We start from the raw sequence: 17411 nt of genomic DNA on the forward strand, positions 1-17411 counted from the left end.
CCTTAAAGTCATGCCTTACAGATGCGCTCTTTGTAAATATCTGCGTTTTTTGCTATTAGATTAAATGAGCAAGGAAGATGGACTCGCAAAAGTTATAGACACAACGAAATCCTGAACCAGCAAAGTTGGACTTCAGTAGCCACTTTCAGATGAGTATACCCTCTAGACAGGAATGGAGAAGAATAGCAGTTGAAGAGGAGAATACCATTTCAATATATACCGACGGATCTAAAGTGGTTTGTGGTGTTGGTGGAGCATACCTCCAGTGATCATGACATCTCACTCTTTTTCGTCTATCGAACGCATCCAGCATCATCCAAGCGGAAGTACTAAGTATAGAGAAGTCTTGTAGAGAAAATATTTCGATAGTATATGGATAAAATATCTTTCGTTCATAAACTAGATAATGTAATTCCAAAGGTGTGTGCAAATTTCAACAAAATCGTTGTATACATTTTCGTGAAATCGTTTGCACCGACTTGAAAAAAAAACTCGGATGGATTTGATATTTTTAGATAATATTTTGAACACATTGCACTATTTAATAAGACAACAATATTTTTGAATTTTGAAACCCACTTCACCTCTTAAATGCAGTAATGAATTTCCTAATAAATATTTTTATTACACAGGTGTCGTTGGCATCGCACTCGGTCGCACTGTCGTGGCCTGCATACGCTCCTACACGGTCATACTGTGTACACTCGTTTGGATTGGGAAGTGCAAGGGTGTGCGCATGATCTTCTGGCCACTTGTTATACCTGGTTGTGTTCCATTGCTACGTTTACAAGCAGCTTCCGGTTTGGCACTGCTCATTTCCGGCTTGTTTACGTTCGCCTGCGGACCATTTGTGGGTAAGTGTCAGTCGATATCATGTGTTTGATAATATAAAATATTTGATTATGTTTAGATTACACATACAGTTACATTTTAGTTTAATCGCATCTTTAAATTTTTTGATTTCAGGTATTATATGTGATCGATCACCCTTTCTTCAACATGTTGTCGTTCATTGCTGCCATCTCGTGGACACTTGCGGCGCTGGTGCGTCGTTATCGCCGTGGCTATCGCGATCGCAAGCGAAATTGCGTCACATGACTCGCGTTCGTATCGAAGACTCAAACCAAATATTTTTCGGATGCACAGAAATGAGCTGTTATCAAAATAATATGTATACCATCTATTAACACTGGTAGCTTAATTGGAGATGAGATATATAAATGTACTACAGTTGAACTGCCCTTACTCGAATCACCATAATCCGAACAAAAAACTTCGAGTTAAGGCAAACATTTTTATTTAATTTTACTTCTATTTCCAATTCAAGAGTTCGAGTTATGGAGAACTTTAAGGTATGGAAGTTTGAGTTATGGCAGTTCAACTGTATATATAAATATGTATATACTTTAGTTGTAATTTATATATGTATGTGTAAGTCAAAAAGTTTTCATACATTTTGCTATAATACCTTATACAACAATACACATACTTGTATACACACACATACAATATATATGTACATATACAAACATAGATAATTAAGCCACTAGAACTGCATTTAAGAAATGCAATTAAATTGTAATAAAATATACAAATACAACAAAGTTTTTAATTATTTCTTACGAGGATCTACATAGAGGCACATTGTTAGTACAAAAGTCGGGAAACAATTAGCCTACTTCTAGTACTATTATTTCTATTTAGTTAGCGAATTGAATGCGTCAGTATTATGTGTGTTGAAATTTCCTTTCATATTCCACAAAAATCATCAAAATTGGTTCAGATTTACCAGAGTTGTGACCTTCAAAGTGTTGGTGTCACAAGAAGGGGCGCATAGAAACGTTAATTAAGCTGACAGTTTGACTATTTTTTGCCTTAATGTTAGCGGACAGTAGAATGTTATTATTCATGTTAAGCCACTGCAAAAGGTGCAGTAATCATGTATCACACTTTATGCCAAAACTTCGTGGTTTCTTAATATTTTTTGAGCTTTTTTTGTTTAAATTGTTGCATTAATTTGGCGAAAACTTATAAGAACAAATTCCATGGCAAAGTGATTAAAATTGAATAAATATTTAATAATATAACATAGTACTATCTTTGCTGTTAGTAGGCTTTCAAACTTTTACAAAAAATCGAGCTACTTATCATTAATGGTACTCAGAATAATCTACATGCCTCCCTGCAACTTTCTATGCCCATAATGTCCAAATAAAGTTAGCATTTGCTGGTGTTTGATGCTGTTTTCTCATATTTGTTGGCGATTGCAACATATTTTAATTTTTATAAATGTTTACAGTGCAACAACAACAACCATTTTTTTATACACTTTTGGGCCATGCGATTCTGAAGAGACCAGTAAAAACCGCATGGCTCTAAGTGCCTCCCTTTGGCCACAATTCGCATTTTTCTATTTCGCAGCCACCTACTGCCTGCTCCTGGTCGCCTGGTAGAAATCCCAATTTTTCGCACCAAATTGAAATGCATTTTTCCGCAGCCGACGTCGGCAGCGCCGGACAGCAGCACAACACAAATGCTTATAACTTTTGAACCAGCGGTTGGATTTGGGTGATCTAAATTTTGAATTTTGCAGAAACGCGTGGGCTACACGCCTGACTAAGTGAACTCCCTGTTGGAATTACCCGGGAGTTTATAAAATTAAAAATGTGTTGCAAATCGCGAATTTTCATGGAACTTACACTCAAAATGCAATCGTTTACTTAAATATGTTTCAGGAAATGATGTTAGTAGTTACCCTGTGTCATTAGCCACCCACTCAATGCCTCACATGTTCAATAAAACCAATTTTTTATACAATATTTTACTTTTAATGTTTGCACTAATTGCATAATTTATTGCACAATATACGCAATATTTTGTTGTTGGAACGAATGCTTTTTTATGACAGACAGTAATTATTCACTTTCTACTTTATTTTTATATTCTCCTTTTCTTTTATACACGTGCAAACGCTGGTTGTTGTGTTCGATATTGGTGTTACCAGATCGTTATTTGTTGAGATATTTCATAGAATTTTATTTCTTATTTAATGTAAAAAATCATCTAGTTTCTATATTTGCAAGTTCGAACTCGAAATTCCGATGTTTTAGCCACTTTATCGCTGAAAATGTGCAAAAATTTGCGATTTGCAACACATTTTTAATTTTCTAAAATATTACGTAATTGCAATTGCAAATATTTTTCAATGGGTTTGTAGCGCATGCGTTTCTGCAAAATTGAAAATTTAGATCACCAAAATCCATTCAGCCGTTCAAAAGTTATTCGCATTTTTGTGTTTCGCAGCCACCTACTGCCGGCTCCTGGTCGCCTGGTGGAAATTCCAATTTTTGGCATCAAGTTGAAATGCATTTTTTCGCAGCCGACGTCGGCAGCGCCGGACAGCAGCGAAACACAAATGCTTATAACTTTTGAACCAGAGGTCGGATTTGGGTGATCTAAATTTTGAATTTCACAGGATCGCATGGACTATAATCCTAAATAAGTGGATTCCGTGTTGAAATTACCCGCGAATTACTAGAATTAAAAATGTGATCCAAATCGCGAATTTTCGTGGAAATTACACTCAAAATGCATTCGTTTGCTTAAATAAGTTTCAGAAAATGGTGGTAGTAGTTACTCCGTGTCATTAGCTATCCATTCAATGTCTTAGATGTTCAATAAAACAATTTTTTTTATACAATATTTTACTTTCAATGTTTGCACTAAATTGCATAATTTATTGCACAATCTGCGCAATTTTGTGTTGGTTGAACGAATGCTTTTGTATGCCAGACAGTAATTATTCACTTTCTACTTCATTTTTGTATTCTCCTTTTCTTCTATGCATGTGCAAACGCTGGTTGATGCACCCAAATGTGTTCGTTTTTGGTGTTATCATTTCTTCCTCGTTTGAAACATTTCATATAACTTTATATGCCTATTTAAGGTAAAATATCATCTAGTTTCTATATTTGCAAGTTAGAACTCGAAACTCCGATGTTTTAACTGCTTTTACGCTGAAAGTTTGCGATTTGCAACATATTTGTATTTCTCTAAATTCGCTGGTTATTCCAAGATAGATTCTTATTATATGGGATTATAGAGCATGCGATTCTGCAAATTATGGCATTTTTGGTTTTACGCTACGACCAGCCGTTCAAAAGTTATAAGCGTTTTTCTGTTCGGCAGCCACCTACTGCCTGCTCCTGGTCGCCTAGTAGAAATCCCAATTTTTGGCACCAAGTTGAAATGCATTTTTCCGGCAGCGGCGCTGGCAGAGGCGGCGGCGGAGCTGTGCCATGGTGTTGCACATGCAAAGGGGCAAATTTGAATTAACGGAAGTGGGATGTGGCGGGACCGGAAAATGGCACCGGGCGGAAACCGGATGTGACCAACTTCCGGTCCCAACTTCCGATTTCCGGTTCTCAACTTCCGGTCTGGACCCCAAACCGGAAACAGAGGACCGTTATTCTCATTTCCGGTTTCCGGTCTGGGTCAACTTCCTGTTATTCAAATTCCACTTCCGTTAATTCAAATTTGCCCCTTTGCATATGCAACACCATCGGGCAGCTCTGCCGCTCTGTCGGCGCCGCTGCCAAAAACATGCATTTCAATTTGGAGCGAAAAACTGGGATTTCTACTAGGCGACCAGGAGCAGGGAGTAGGTGGCTGCCGAACAGAAAAACGCTTATAACTTTTGAACGGCTGGTCGCAGCGTAAAACTAAAAATGCCAAAATTTGCAGAATCGCATGCTCTATAATCCCATATAATAAGAATCTATCTTGGAATAACCAGCGAATTTAGAGAAATAAAAATATGTTGCAAATCGCAAACTTTCAGCGTAAAAGCAGTTAAAACATCGGAGTTTCGAGTTCTAACTTGCAAATATAGAAACTAGATGATTTTTTACCTTAAATAAGCATATAAAGTTATATGAAATATTTCAAACGAGAAAGAAATGGTAACACCAAAAACGAACATATTTGGGTGCATCAACCAGCATTTGCACATGCATAGAAGAAAAGGAGAATATAAAAATGAAGTAGAAAGTGAATAATTACTGTCTGGCATACAAAAACAATCGTTCAACCAACACAAAATTGCGTAGATTGTGCAATAAATTATGCAATTTAGTGAAAACATTGAAAGTAAATATTGTATAAAAAAATTGTTTTATTGAACATCTAAGGCATTGAATGGATAGCTAATGACACGGAGTAACTACTACCACCATTTTCTGAAACTTATTTAAGCAAACGAATGCATCTTGTGTGTAATTTCCATTAAAATTCGCGATATGCATCACATTTTTAATTTTAGTAATTCGCGGGTAATTCCAACACGGAATCCACTTAATTAGTATTATAGTCCATGCGATCCTGTGAAATTCAAAATTTAGATCACCCAAATCCGACCTCTGGTTCAAAAGTTAGAAACATTTGCGTTTCGCTGCTGTCCGGCGCTGCCGACGTCGGCTGCGAAAAAATGCATTTCAACTTGATGCCAAAAATTGGGATTTCTACCAGGCGACCAGGAGCAGGCAGTAGGTGGCTGCGAAACACAAAAATGCGAATAACTTTTGAACGGCTGAATGGATTTTGGTGATCTAAATTTTGAATTTTGCAGAAACGCAGGCGCTACAAACCTATTGAAAAATATTTGAAATTGCAATTACGTAATATTTTAGAAAATTAAAAATGTGTTGCAAATCGCAAATTTTTGCACATTTTCAGCGATAAAGTGGCTAAAACATCGGAATTTCGAGTTCGAACTTGCAAATATAGAAACTAGATGATTTTTTACATTAAATAAGAAATAAAATTCTATGAAATATCTCAACAAATAACGATCTGGTAACACCAATATCGAACACAACAACCAGCGTTTGCACGTGTATAAAAGAAAAGGAGAATATAAAAATAAAGTAGAAAGTGAATAATTACTGTCTGTCATAAAAAAGCATTCGTTCCAACAACAAAATATTGCGTATATTGTGCAATAAATTATGCAATTAGTGCAAACATTAAAAGTAAAATATTGTATAAAAAATTGGTTTTATTGAACATGTGAGGCATTGAGTGGGTGGCTAATGACACAGGGTAACTACTAACATCATTTCCTGAAACATAATTAAGTAAACGAATGCATTTTGAGTGTAATTTCCATGAAAATTCGCGACTTGCATCACATTTTTAATTTTATAAACTCCCGGGTAATTCCAACAGGGAGTTCACTTAGTCAGGATTGTAGCCCACGCGTTTCTGCAAAATTCAAAATTTAGATCACTAAAATCCAACAACTGGTTCAAAAGTTAGAAACATTTGCGATTCGCTGCTGTCCGGCTATGCCTTTATATTTATAAAAAATTAAAATATGTTGCAATCGCTAACAAATATGAGAAAACAGCATGAAACACCAGCAAATGCTAACTTTAGTTGGACATTATGGGCATAGAAAGTTGCAGGGAGGCCTGTAGATTATTCTGAGTACCATTAATGATAAGTAGCACGATTTTTTGTAAAAGTTTGAAAGCCTACTAACAGCAAAGATAGTACTATGTTATATTATTAAATATTTATTCAATTTTAATCACTTTGCCATGGAATTTGTTCTTATAAGTTTTCGCCAAATTAATGCAACAATTTAAACAAAAAAACCTCGAAAAATATTAAGAAACCACGAAGTTTTAAAGTGTGATTACATGACTTCTGCACCTTTTGCAGTGGCTTAACATGGACAATAACATTCTACTGTCCGCTAACATAACAGTCTGCACAGTTAACAGTGCGTTAACAGTATCAGGCAGAAATCCACCTGCTGCCTGCTCCTGATCGCCTGGTAGAAATTCCAGTTTTTCGCACCAAATTGAAATGCAGTTTTTCGCTGTTGACGTCGGCAGAGCGGCAGAGCTACCCGATGGTGTTGCATATGCAAAGGGGTATATTTGAAATGCCGGAAGGGGGATGTGACGGGAGCGGATTGACATTTTGGTTGTTGCTTCGGAATTTTTTTTTTTTTTTTAATTTAAAATATGTTGCAAATCGCGCGAAAATATGGCAAATTCACACAAAACGTCAGTAAATGTTAATTTTATTGGAAGTTTTTGGACGCAGATAGCTGCAGGGAGTACTGCCGAACACTGAGAGTACCGTTGTTTTGAAGTTGCGGCACTTTCTTAAAAGCCAACTTACAACAAGGATTATATCCTGTGTGTTAATTGAAAGAATTTACAATTTTTGGTCCAAAATTTTTATTTTTGTGCTTTTAAATAAATTAAAGTTCTAGTATAATTGATATATAATATACATTAATTATATCTACTTATATATTCAATATTTGGTTTTTATTTGGTCTTAGTATTTGTTTTTTGTTAGTGGACTGGAGTATGATTCTTTCCTGCATAATTTGGTTCTCTTGGATAGTAATTTCTATAGACCTTTCAACATTAAATACTTAATATGCTCAATATCTATATGGTTGTGTCCTGATTCTGTTTCCGCCGCCTTTAGCTTATTCTTCTTCTATACCAGGTCCGCCTGCAGCTCTCTTCTCCGCTGTCTCCATGTGCCGTTCCCCTAATTCCTTCTCCCGCACCCAACTCGCGACTCGGTGTTGTCGTTTCAGAATTCTAACTCTTCAAATGTTTCAATTAAAAGCCCTTATTTCCTACAGTTTGAGAGTCAATTTCATGTGTTTTTGCAATAAAATTTGATCATGCCGGGATGTTAGTAAAAACGTTTATATATTCTTGTAGCCTGAAGAATGATTTGGAGAACGGAAGTGTCGCAATTTGGAAAATAAAATATTTATATGAGGTATTTAAAATGGAAATTTCTTATAGAATTTTCCAAAGTACACACATTTTCTAACATGTTTCGCATTAAGAGATATCCAAATTAAATTAAGAGCACAAAATAATCAAACTTCCCGCCTAATTAATTGCGCATCCAAATTCGCGGAAATGGGGGCTGAGAAGTTAATCTACCCTTCACTGGTGCATTTCTTTTAGTAACTATGTGTTTAAGCAAATCTAAAGATGTAAGAAAAAGTAAGTAAAAAAAAGAAAACATTTTACTAAATCTTTTTAGCCGGGTTGTTTGCTAAAAAACATTAAGGTTATATAGTTAACCGATCTGAACAATTTCTTCGGAGATTTTACTATTACCATAAACAGTAATCCATGTCACATTTCGTCAAGATACCACGTCAAATGCGGAAGTTTTCCATACAAGCCATTGATTCCGATCGTTCAGTTTGTATGGCAGCTATATGCTATAGTGCACCGATCTGAACAATATTTTCGGAGATTAAATTATTTCTATGAGCAATAACTCTTACCAAATTTCGTGAAGATATGTAGTAAAATGCGGAAGTTTTCCATACAAGCCATTGATTCCGATCGTTCAGTTTGTGTGACAGCTATATGCTATAGTGCACCGATCTGAACAATATTTTCGGGGATTAAATTATTTCTATGAACAATAACTCACACCAAATTTCGTGAAGATATGTAGTAAAATGCGGAAGTGTTCCATACAAGCCATTGATTCCGATCGTTCAGTTTGTATGGCAGCTATATGATATAGTGGTCGATATCGTCAATTCCGACAAATGAGCAGCTTCTTGAAGAGAAAATAGCATCTGCAAAATTTCAAAAAGATATTTTAAGAACTGAAGGAGTAGTTCGTATATATACAGACAGACAGACAGACAGACAGACATGGCTAAATCGACACAGTTCAACATGCTGATCATTTATATATATACTTTATACTGCCTCCGACGCTTCCTTCTGGGTGTTAGAAACTTCGTGACAAACTTAATATACCCTGTTCAGGGTATAAATATAAAAAAATCGCGAAAAAATTTAAGAAAATAAGTGGTAAATCAAATAATTATTGTTGAAAGTTCATCTAAAAAAAAAATAATAAAATAAAAAATATCTCAAATAAGAGAGGTTTTGTTACAGTTAATTGTGAAAATATCTAATAAAAGTGCAATTAATGCAAAGCCTTCTCAGTCCAGTGAAATCCACGTAGAAAGTGAAAAAAGATAATAATAAAATTTTAATTTATAATTATTCCGCTCATTCCGCTCGTATTTATTATTATAAAGCACTCCGTATTCTTCCCTACATATTTTAGTAATTTGTATTTTAATTATACATACTTTAAATGAAAATTTTCGATGAAAAAAATTTAAATTGTAAGCCAGGAAACAAGATTCACAGTTTAGACATCAATGCAAAACAAAGGCCTAACTTTTGCTTGCAAAATCACTAAACTTTTGTTGTACTGAAAATATAGCAAAATGTCGAAATGGAAAACAACCTTACTTCATTCCATATTTGACTCTTTGTTGTATGGAAATTAACTACGAAGCCAATAGCTTTTGGCTTAACAATTCTTCTCGGAACTGTTTGAATCTGCTTTTTCTACCTTTCTGATAGGCAGAGAAAAGCTGCAGCAATTTATTTTCAATCAAATCCGGGCGCATATTTGCTTACATTAAGTGATTGTCTGTTGTATATGCATCTTTATAGTATGTGTATAGGCATCGTCTTTATTCACATTTTCTTTTAAAGACTATATGGTATCTTACAAGTACTGAAAAAAGATTAATACATAAATTTTGTGCGTTTGTGTCTCTGAAATTTTGATTAAGGCCATACTTGCATTAATTGTAGAGGTGAGAATACAATTTTGTGACTCATCACTTTTATTCGTGTGAAAAATTTAGTCCAGATTACAAGTAATATTGATTACTAGTACATCACCCTTAAGTAGAATCAACGAAAATTATGTTCAGCTGCCAATCTGTGATAAGCTACGGAACTGATGGACTAGCTGTCAACTCGAGTCTTTGAGACTTCAATGTAATGACATTTGATACTTTCGATGACTTTTCATAAACCATCACACAGTATAAGGCAATTACTTTCTCAAACGTTAAAAAAAGTGGCTGATAGTAGCCAATTCCGTCAACTTGTAGATGTCTAATCTCTGTTATCACCATGAATTTTGCTGTGTTGAATATTCAGTTCACCGATCGATCGTGTGTAAAGATATTCACCTTGCAACGCCATATGGCAGCCACAGGGTGACTAGGAGTATTAATAATATTTTTGAGATATAATCTTTTTAATAAAAAGAATTAAACTGACAGTTTGAATTAATAACACAAGTTATTTAATCACTTCTCATACTACTTAAACTCTAATACTCGGTCTTTTTTTATTTTTTACTTTTATCTGCAATTTTTTCGTCACAAGAACTTTAAGTTAAACACTTTCATGGCGAAAGTTTCCAAGTTAAAACACTTCTGGCGCGCTCTTTGACTCACACCATCACTAAAGTCAAAGCTTGTTATCAAAGAGCAATTGCTACATACATTTTTTTTTTGTAGTCACCATTAACACGCTTTGTAAAAAAAGAAATCTCAAAGCAAAATGAAAAATGCTTGTATAATAGAAATATAAAGTAAAGAAAATACGAAAAAGTTAACTTTGACAAGCAACGGCAGTAGAAAAAATATAAAAATAAAATCAAATAGAAAATCTACAGCTTCCTCTGTCAAAGTGCCGTTAAGCGTCCCCTCTGACACCGCACAAGCCTTTAACTTGACCAGCAGTCAATCACTTAAGGTTCACAGCGCTCATTTATTTGCTTTCGCACTGAGTCGTTATGCAAAATAAGTTTTATATTTTTACGTTGCGTCCTCTCGCTGAACCCTTTGCCATTTATCGCAGTGTTCTGATCTATGCATTGCTTTGGCTACAATGTCAAATTAAATTAACATTGATAAGGGCGTAGAAAAGTTCAGGAAGAGCAACAATCGCTTTGCTGCTGACCTTGTGCAATTCACTTTTTCATGTCCAATATTTTTTATCATTAAATATGTCTCAATTACTACATATTTGATTCGTAGTATTTTGTATCGCTGTATCTTTTTAGCCTTATACCTTGAATTCTTATATAAAACTTTCGTCACAGCCATTCCTTGAGCTCTGCTCTTTTGACATAAAGTTCACTTGTGAAAGCAATAGGAAAGTTCTCTTATTCAATTCAATATCTTGAGTTTAGGAATGCCCTGTTAAAATGGTATAATCGCTTCATATTTAATCTCTATATAATTATGACAATCGGTGTAATTTAAACGTGTATTTTATTCGAGTCGTTACTCTCTATGGATAACAGAAACTAAAACAGAAACTGAAACAGAAACAGAAAATGTAACGCTTTTTCATTGCTTTAAAAAATATAACTATTGCCGAATAAATATGGATTTTTCATTTCGTTTATATACTAAATTTGTGAGAAAGCAGCACTTTGTGGCATTTGAATCACTCTGTCAAATGCAACGCTTGACCAATACATAAAGGGAAGTGATAATATGTTATGCCAAACGTCTACTAGTGTGAGAGCACTTGACAATTCTCATTATTTTACAATATTTTAAAGCGTTGCCAGAGGAAAAAAAATGCTTAAATAAAGTGAACAATTTATTTGTATTGATTTTTTATTTGTATGAATTTTCAATTATAGATATAATTAATGCTTGTCAAATGTCAATTCACAAACTATTTCATAATTTTTGATGAACCACAAACCATCTGAAGGTCAGGAACGTTTCTTCGTTATAATTCGCTTTTATGGTTTTACAGTTTTATTTTTTGATTTTCTGCGTTTCGAAATGTCTCCGTTGACTTGAGTTATTTGAATGGATTTCAATATGGCCATACTGTTGTTGGCAGTTGTGTAGCGTAACCGATCTAGTCAACTGTCAAAGTCGTATATACTTATATTTTACGCTCTCAACTGTCAATGATCTGTATGAAAGAAGAGTGTTGGTATCATTATCTACGTTGTCATATCATTAGAAATCGGTTCTTTCCCGAAATCATACTATATGAAAATAGAACGCAAAACTTCAAATATGTACCTACATATGTACATATGTATTTTTATTATGTATATTTGAAAAAACTTTCGATTAACATTGCCAGTGGAATTTTCCACACTTATACATACATATATCTACATCAAACTTTTTTTCAAACTTTTAAACGGAAAGTCTGCTGAACATGCGCCTCAGCTTGACAAACATGAGCTTCAGCATGACAAACATGAGCTTCAGCAGTTTAGCAGATAATTTTAGTAAGATATATAATGCCCACACATACAATTTCAAGATGACAACAGCAATAAATTTGAAAATCGGTATTAAATTGTTTAGACCGGCAGTTACATCTTTATGGTGTCTTATATAATTTCCCACTCTTTGGTCTGATGTAATAAGAAAAACAAGGATTAGCACCACTGCAGCCTGTCCTCCGCTTATACATGATACATGACAGCTTTCTTGAATGATCTACAAACAAAAATATTCAAGTAAACCTGTTGCACTTTGCACAAATAGTTCCTTAAACTTACTTCGTTTACAACGGACATCGTTCGCTTGCTAAGTTGCACTGATCAGTTGTATTCATAAGCACTCTTCACGAAGTGACGAAGAGACTCAGCATTTGTTAAACATTTTGATATTCGTCTGTACATATTTATTTACAAATAATTTACAAATACTTATGTATCACACACAGAGAGGTGTATATATGTATGTATGCGCTTGAATTAATACCCTGTGGGAAACTCACACGATTCTAAAGCATTTAACTGCAATGCTAGAGTAGTACTAGTTGAATTTCTTACAAAGAAAGCTAACAAGTATTGCTGATATGGTTACAAATACATACATACATATGTGCGTGGTACACGTTTAATATTATATTATACTAATTTATTGAAACAATTAGGCCACGTAAACGCTTAAATTAGTAAATATTTATTTGTATATTTACCGATTATTTGCACACGTACTTAAATACACACAGAGAACTCGTCTATATTTCGATACTGCAGCAGCTGTCATAAAATTGATTGCAATGTATTCATTTGTATACAATGCAATCTCGTTTCGTTTCGTCGAAAAAAGACCTTTTTTCATGATGTATTGCTATTATAAACTATTGCTGTATGTTTGTTTTACTTATTATTATATGAAAGTACAACATTTGAAGGATACTTAAAAAAAGTTTTATCGCAAAATAGCGAGGAATAACGGATTTATCATCGATCTGTGCAGGCACCTCGGCAGGCCAAAAGTGTTTGTGCGGTGACCAGCCTACAGCATCGCTGGATCATCCGAAACCAAAAAATCAAAATGCTTTCTTTAGTTTATTAGTTTATCTTTCAATTGACGACGAGTTTTTTTTAATTTTTAAATTTTTCAATTTTTGGTACCATTTTCAAGCCAAAATGACGATTTTAGACGAAAAAATCGACCTATTTGTTATTGTAAAATTGTTGGTAATTAAAATTTTTGGAAAAACTCGACGCCATTCGAGAGCTATATATACATATGTAGAATATTTGTTCAAAATTTCAAAACGATCGATGCAGTAGTTTTTCCTGTAGGCTGGTCACCGACTTTAAAAATGACATATTTGGGAAAATCGATTCAAAGTTTTGTACACTCAGCGCAGATAGCTGGAGGTATCGTTATTAAACCTGCTGTTACTTCGTTAGTTTTTCTCCGAATGACCTAAAACTTTAACACAATATTCTTGAGATGTTGATGGTTCAGAAAAAAAATTAAAAAAAAAAGTTGTCAAACCTTACCCCCCTCTTAACACATAGTTTCGTAAACTTGTCTCTCATACGCTACACAAATGTCGATGAGCCTCAGCCACACTTTTCTTGGAATTGAAAAAGAATAGCAAAATTTCCCGCAAATGTCGAGAATTCGGCTCAAAAGTGACATTTTCAGTTGAGAATAAGTTTGGAATGCAAACAGATCTCTACAAATATTTTGTTGGGTTAATGTTGACACAAATGTCCAAGATCGATATAAAACGATTTAATCGATTTAATCGACCAATACTTGACCCTAGAGACATCTATTGGAAAACGGCGGAAGCAAAGTTGTAGACCTAATAATTCGTACACAATATAATACTCGAATGTTAGAAAATCATTTTTTAGTTTTCACTTTTTTCTTTTGAAGAAAGTCATCGCATAAATTTTCCAACTGTTTCTCTATAGAATCAACGACAACTGAGTCACGCAATTGCACATTTACTCTCTCCTTTGACTCTCAAAAGTACGACTGCAGTCAGAGATCATCACTCATTCAGTGCTGAGAGCGATGTATAATCGCATAATAAATATAAGCGATATCAGCAATATCAGCAATATATACTATACATACATATATGTAAGTCGGTTTATATTGCAGTTACGCAAATAGAATTGCATAGTTGAAAAAAAAAAGAAATATTTTGCAACAAAGTAAGTATATAAGTAAATGAGAAAATGAGGAACTGATTGCATAGCAATGTACACAGTGAGACCATTAAAAACTAATTGAGTAAATGTAGAATTATCCACTAGTTAAAGAAAATCTTAATATGCCTGTAGTTGTTGTAATGAAGAGTATTATAAATACAATTTGCTTTCACAATTAAATACGATTTTGAAATCAATTATTTTAAAGCAGTCAGACTTAGAATTTTTTTGCAATAAGAACCGAAATTGTTGCTAGCATTGCAGGAAATTGCAAATATTCTTACATACATATATGTAAATACTCATCCATGCCGCAGAGTTACACTTTTTTTGGCTTTCACCACTCAATGCTGTCAGTTTTATTAGTATTTTGGGGGAATTTCAATATATTCCAGAATATGCGTCATTAAAGAGCACAAAATTTTAGCGCAGTTTATGAGGATTTTATATTTGTTTATTTTATAGCTGTTAATAACTGTAACAAAGGCGAAGAGTGCTGCAAACAATTTTACGACCGATTGTGAAATTTACGATTTTTTCGCATTATTAAATCATTTATTTCATTTCATTGAGTTTTGTTCGTTTTTAGAAGAATTTTTTGAGAATATGCATTTAATGTCTTGCCAATTGTAAGGGATCTGTAAGACATATTAACCTTTATTTTCTTTGGCAATGATATATCTTATAGTATGTGTAAAACCTAAAATAAAACATATGCTGTTAGGTCTGTGTATCGCGGGGTTGCCATACTGTAAGGGGCCAAAGTTTTTTGTAAAAAAATTTTCGAACCGCCAGAACTTTAATACTAATGAGCAGAACTTTAAAACTGTATATCGTAAAAATTTTTTAAATTAATATTTCATAGCAAAAAATAAAAATTTTTTTTTTGGAATTTTTAACCCTTTATGCCCCTTCGATTTTTTTCGAAAATATCTTGAAATGTCCCTTATTTCATTACCTTTTTACCCCCCAAAGGGAATTTTGGGACAGCAATATTTGTATGAGCTACAAATAAAAAACCAACTCAGAACATGGTGAAGAATCATTGATTTATGCAAAAGAAAATAAAGAACTTTTTTTTTAAGTGGCTTTTTTTCAGAGAATGCCTCATATATATAATCAGCTTAATTTTGCTCGATATCACTCCATCATTTTAATTACATATATTCCTTAATTTCAGCTTGATTTCTTATGTATTCTTAATAGAAGACTGAATAAGATATATACCTAAAAATTATTTTTAGCTTTGGACATCGAGAAAAGAACGCACGAACCTTTTGAGGAGCTTGAACTAGCTACTAATCTTTGAGTTATCAGCTATTGCAATAAGATGTGTATTTTTTATACTCTCGCAACAAAGTTGCTATGAGAGTAAAATAGTTTTGTTTACTTGACGGTTGTATGTAATGTAGGAAGGTTGCTTTCGAAGATAGGCGAAATCAGACCACTGCCACGCCTACAAAATGGCGAAAACACATAAAGTGCCATAACTAAGTCATAAAAAATGCTATGAAAGCAAAATTTGGTAAAAAGGAACGCACTAGGAAGGTGCAAATATATATGCAATTTTTTTTTTTTTTGGGAAGTGGGCGTGACTCCGCCACTACTAAGTTTTTATACAGTTTTTTATATCGTAAATTAATAATGTTATATCAACCAAACTCTCTACAATCCATTTGTTTTGGTACTACCTAATACAGTCCAAAAATGGAGCAAATCGAATTATAATCACGCCTACCTCCCATACAAAGGTTATGTTGAAAACTACTAAAAATGCTTTAATTCAGTAAGGAAAGCCACCAGAAACCTTAATTTATAAAGATAATACAAAAGGGCTGCACTCAAATTGTTATACAAAATTTTAAATGGGTCCGCCCACTTATGTGTCAAAAACCATATCTCCGAAACTACTCGACCAATTTCAATGAAATTCGTAATATTTTCTTGGTATCCTTATGGTATTTTATGAAAATTGGTTCACAACCACGCCTACTTTCCATTTACCAGAACTTTGAAGTCGATCTGTATCGTTTGCTTTACAAAATATAAAGTAAGCATTAATGAACATATCGGAACAGAACTTCGCACAAATACCACATTTATACTGCGGCACCGCCGCTATAAAATTTGGCGAAATCGGACTATAAGTTTTCAAGATCCTATATATCGAATATGAGGACCTCAGCGCTTCTCAGAATTTTTTTAACGAAAATATAAGTAAGTATCTCAGTTATTTTGTAGAAATTCAGAGAGAATATTTTTCTTCTAATAATATATCTCCGTGGCAAAAGCATGTGAAATCGGGTCATAACCTTATCTAGCTCGCATATATCTAATATTAGGGCTTCCAACTTTCAATGGACTTTGTTATATTAATAAAATTAAATAAATAAATAGAGTATAAAATCTTCGGTTACACCTGAACTTAGCCCCTCCTTTCTTGTTTATTATATAAAACTATCTAGGAATAAATCAAATTTGTTAGGAGTAAGAAGCAATATTCAAAATTATGACAACACTGAACAACATAAGCGTTCGGCATAATACTTTTGAAGTCTCCATTTGTAAGGCATCTTTCAGCGAAGAGAAAAATATGAAGAAGGTAGATGCAAACTCCCAGCACACAATTTCATCAAAGCACCATCTTTTGGACATTTGAAAACATAAATGTTCCGTTGAAGCAGCGCTTCGATTGAAATCACGTCCACTACAGCGCCGTTCGATTGAACACATGGACAAGCAAGTGCAAACACAGTGGTGGTTTCGAAGCACAAAAAAAAAACGAAAGCCATATTGTGCCAAAGCCTTTGAAGAAGGCATTAACAAGTTTTTCTCTCTCTCTTTCTCCGTGCATGCCGCACACAGACACTTGAAATAGTTTATGCCGCGGCATGACAGCCGCGTACGTCACGCACATTCGCGCCTCCAAAGTAGGAACTAGCAACTTCATCAAACAGTAGTTTTGCTTACTTTTCACACCAGCTACACACTCTTGCTGTTACCACCTGCCAGCAATGATCTATTTTTAGTGTGCTCGCCATTCTACCTGTGCACCTGGCAGCGCGTGT

At 34.2% G+C, this 17411-nt stretch overlaps 3 long non-coding RNA genes across 14 annotated transcripts in view; 1 reads left to right on the top strand and 2 right to left on the bottom strand.

Annotated features, from left to right (window-relative positions):
* Nucleotides 1–1116, top strand: part of LOC114803616 (uncharacterized) — a 299076-nt gene extending 297960 nt beyond the window's left edge. For both annotated transcript variants that reach the window (XR_008471609.1, XR_008471610.1), the window contains 2 exons: nt 633–854; nt 967–1116. This is a non-coding gene — a long non-coding RNA (uncharacterized LOC114803616). The remainder of the gene's footprint in view (nt 1–632; nt 855–966) is intronic.
* A 6372-nt stretch (nt 1117–7488) lies between these two features.
* On the bottom strand, nt 7489–12881 carry LOC105209063 (uncharacterized). 11 transcript variants are annotated; one of them, XR_008471319.1, is made up of 6 exons: nt 12858–12881; nt 12433–12547; nt 10962–12370; nt 8339–8641; nt 8166–8287; nt 7489–8030 (listed from the first exon to the last, which is right to left on the bottom strand). It is a non-coding gene; the product is annotated as an uncharacterized LOC105209063 (long non-coding RNA). The 11 variants fall into 11 exon arrangements; XR_008471318.1 differs by lacking the exon at nt 12858–12881 and having other exon boundaries at nt 8339–8441; nt 8493–8641; nt 12433–12565; XR_008471321.1 differs by lacking the exon at nt 12858–12881 and having other exon boundaries at nt 8339–8426; nt 8491–8641; nt 12433–12565.
* LOC105209062 (uncharacterized) lies at nt 9526–10955 on the bottom strand. Its single transcript, XR_003752073.2, has 2 exons — nt 9672–10955; nt 9526–9606 (listed from the first exon to the last, which is right to left on the bottom strand). It is a non-coding gene; the product is annotated as an uncharacterized LOC105209062 (long non-coding RNA).
* Nucleotides 12882–17411: the final 4530 nt, after the last annotated feature.

Source organism: Zeugodacus cucurbitae, chromosome 5 (genome assembly GCF_028554725.1).
Source record: "Zeugodacus cucurbitae isolate PBARC_wt_2022May chromosome 5, idZeuCucr1.2, whole genome shotgun sequence".
Classification (NCBI taxonomy): Eukaryota; Metazoa; Arthropoda; class Insecta; order Diptera; family Tephritidae; genus Zeugodacus; species Zeugodacus cucurbitae.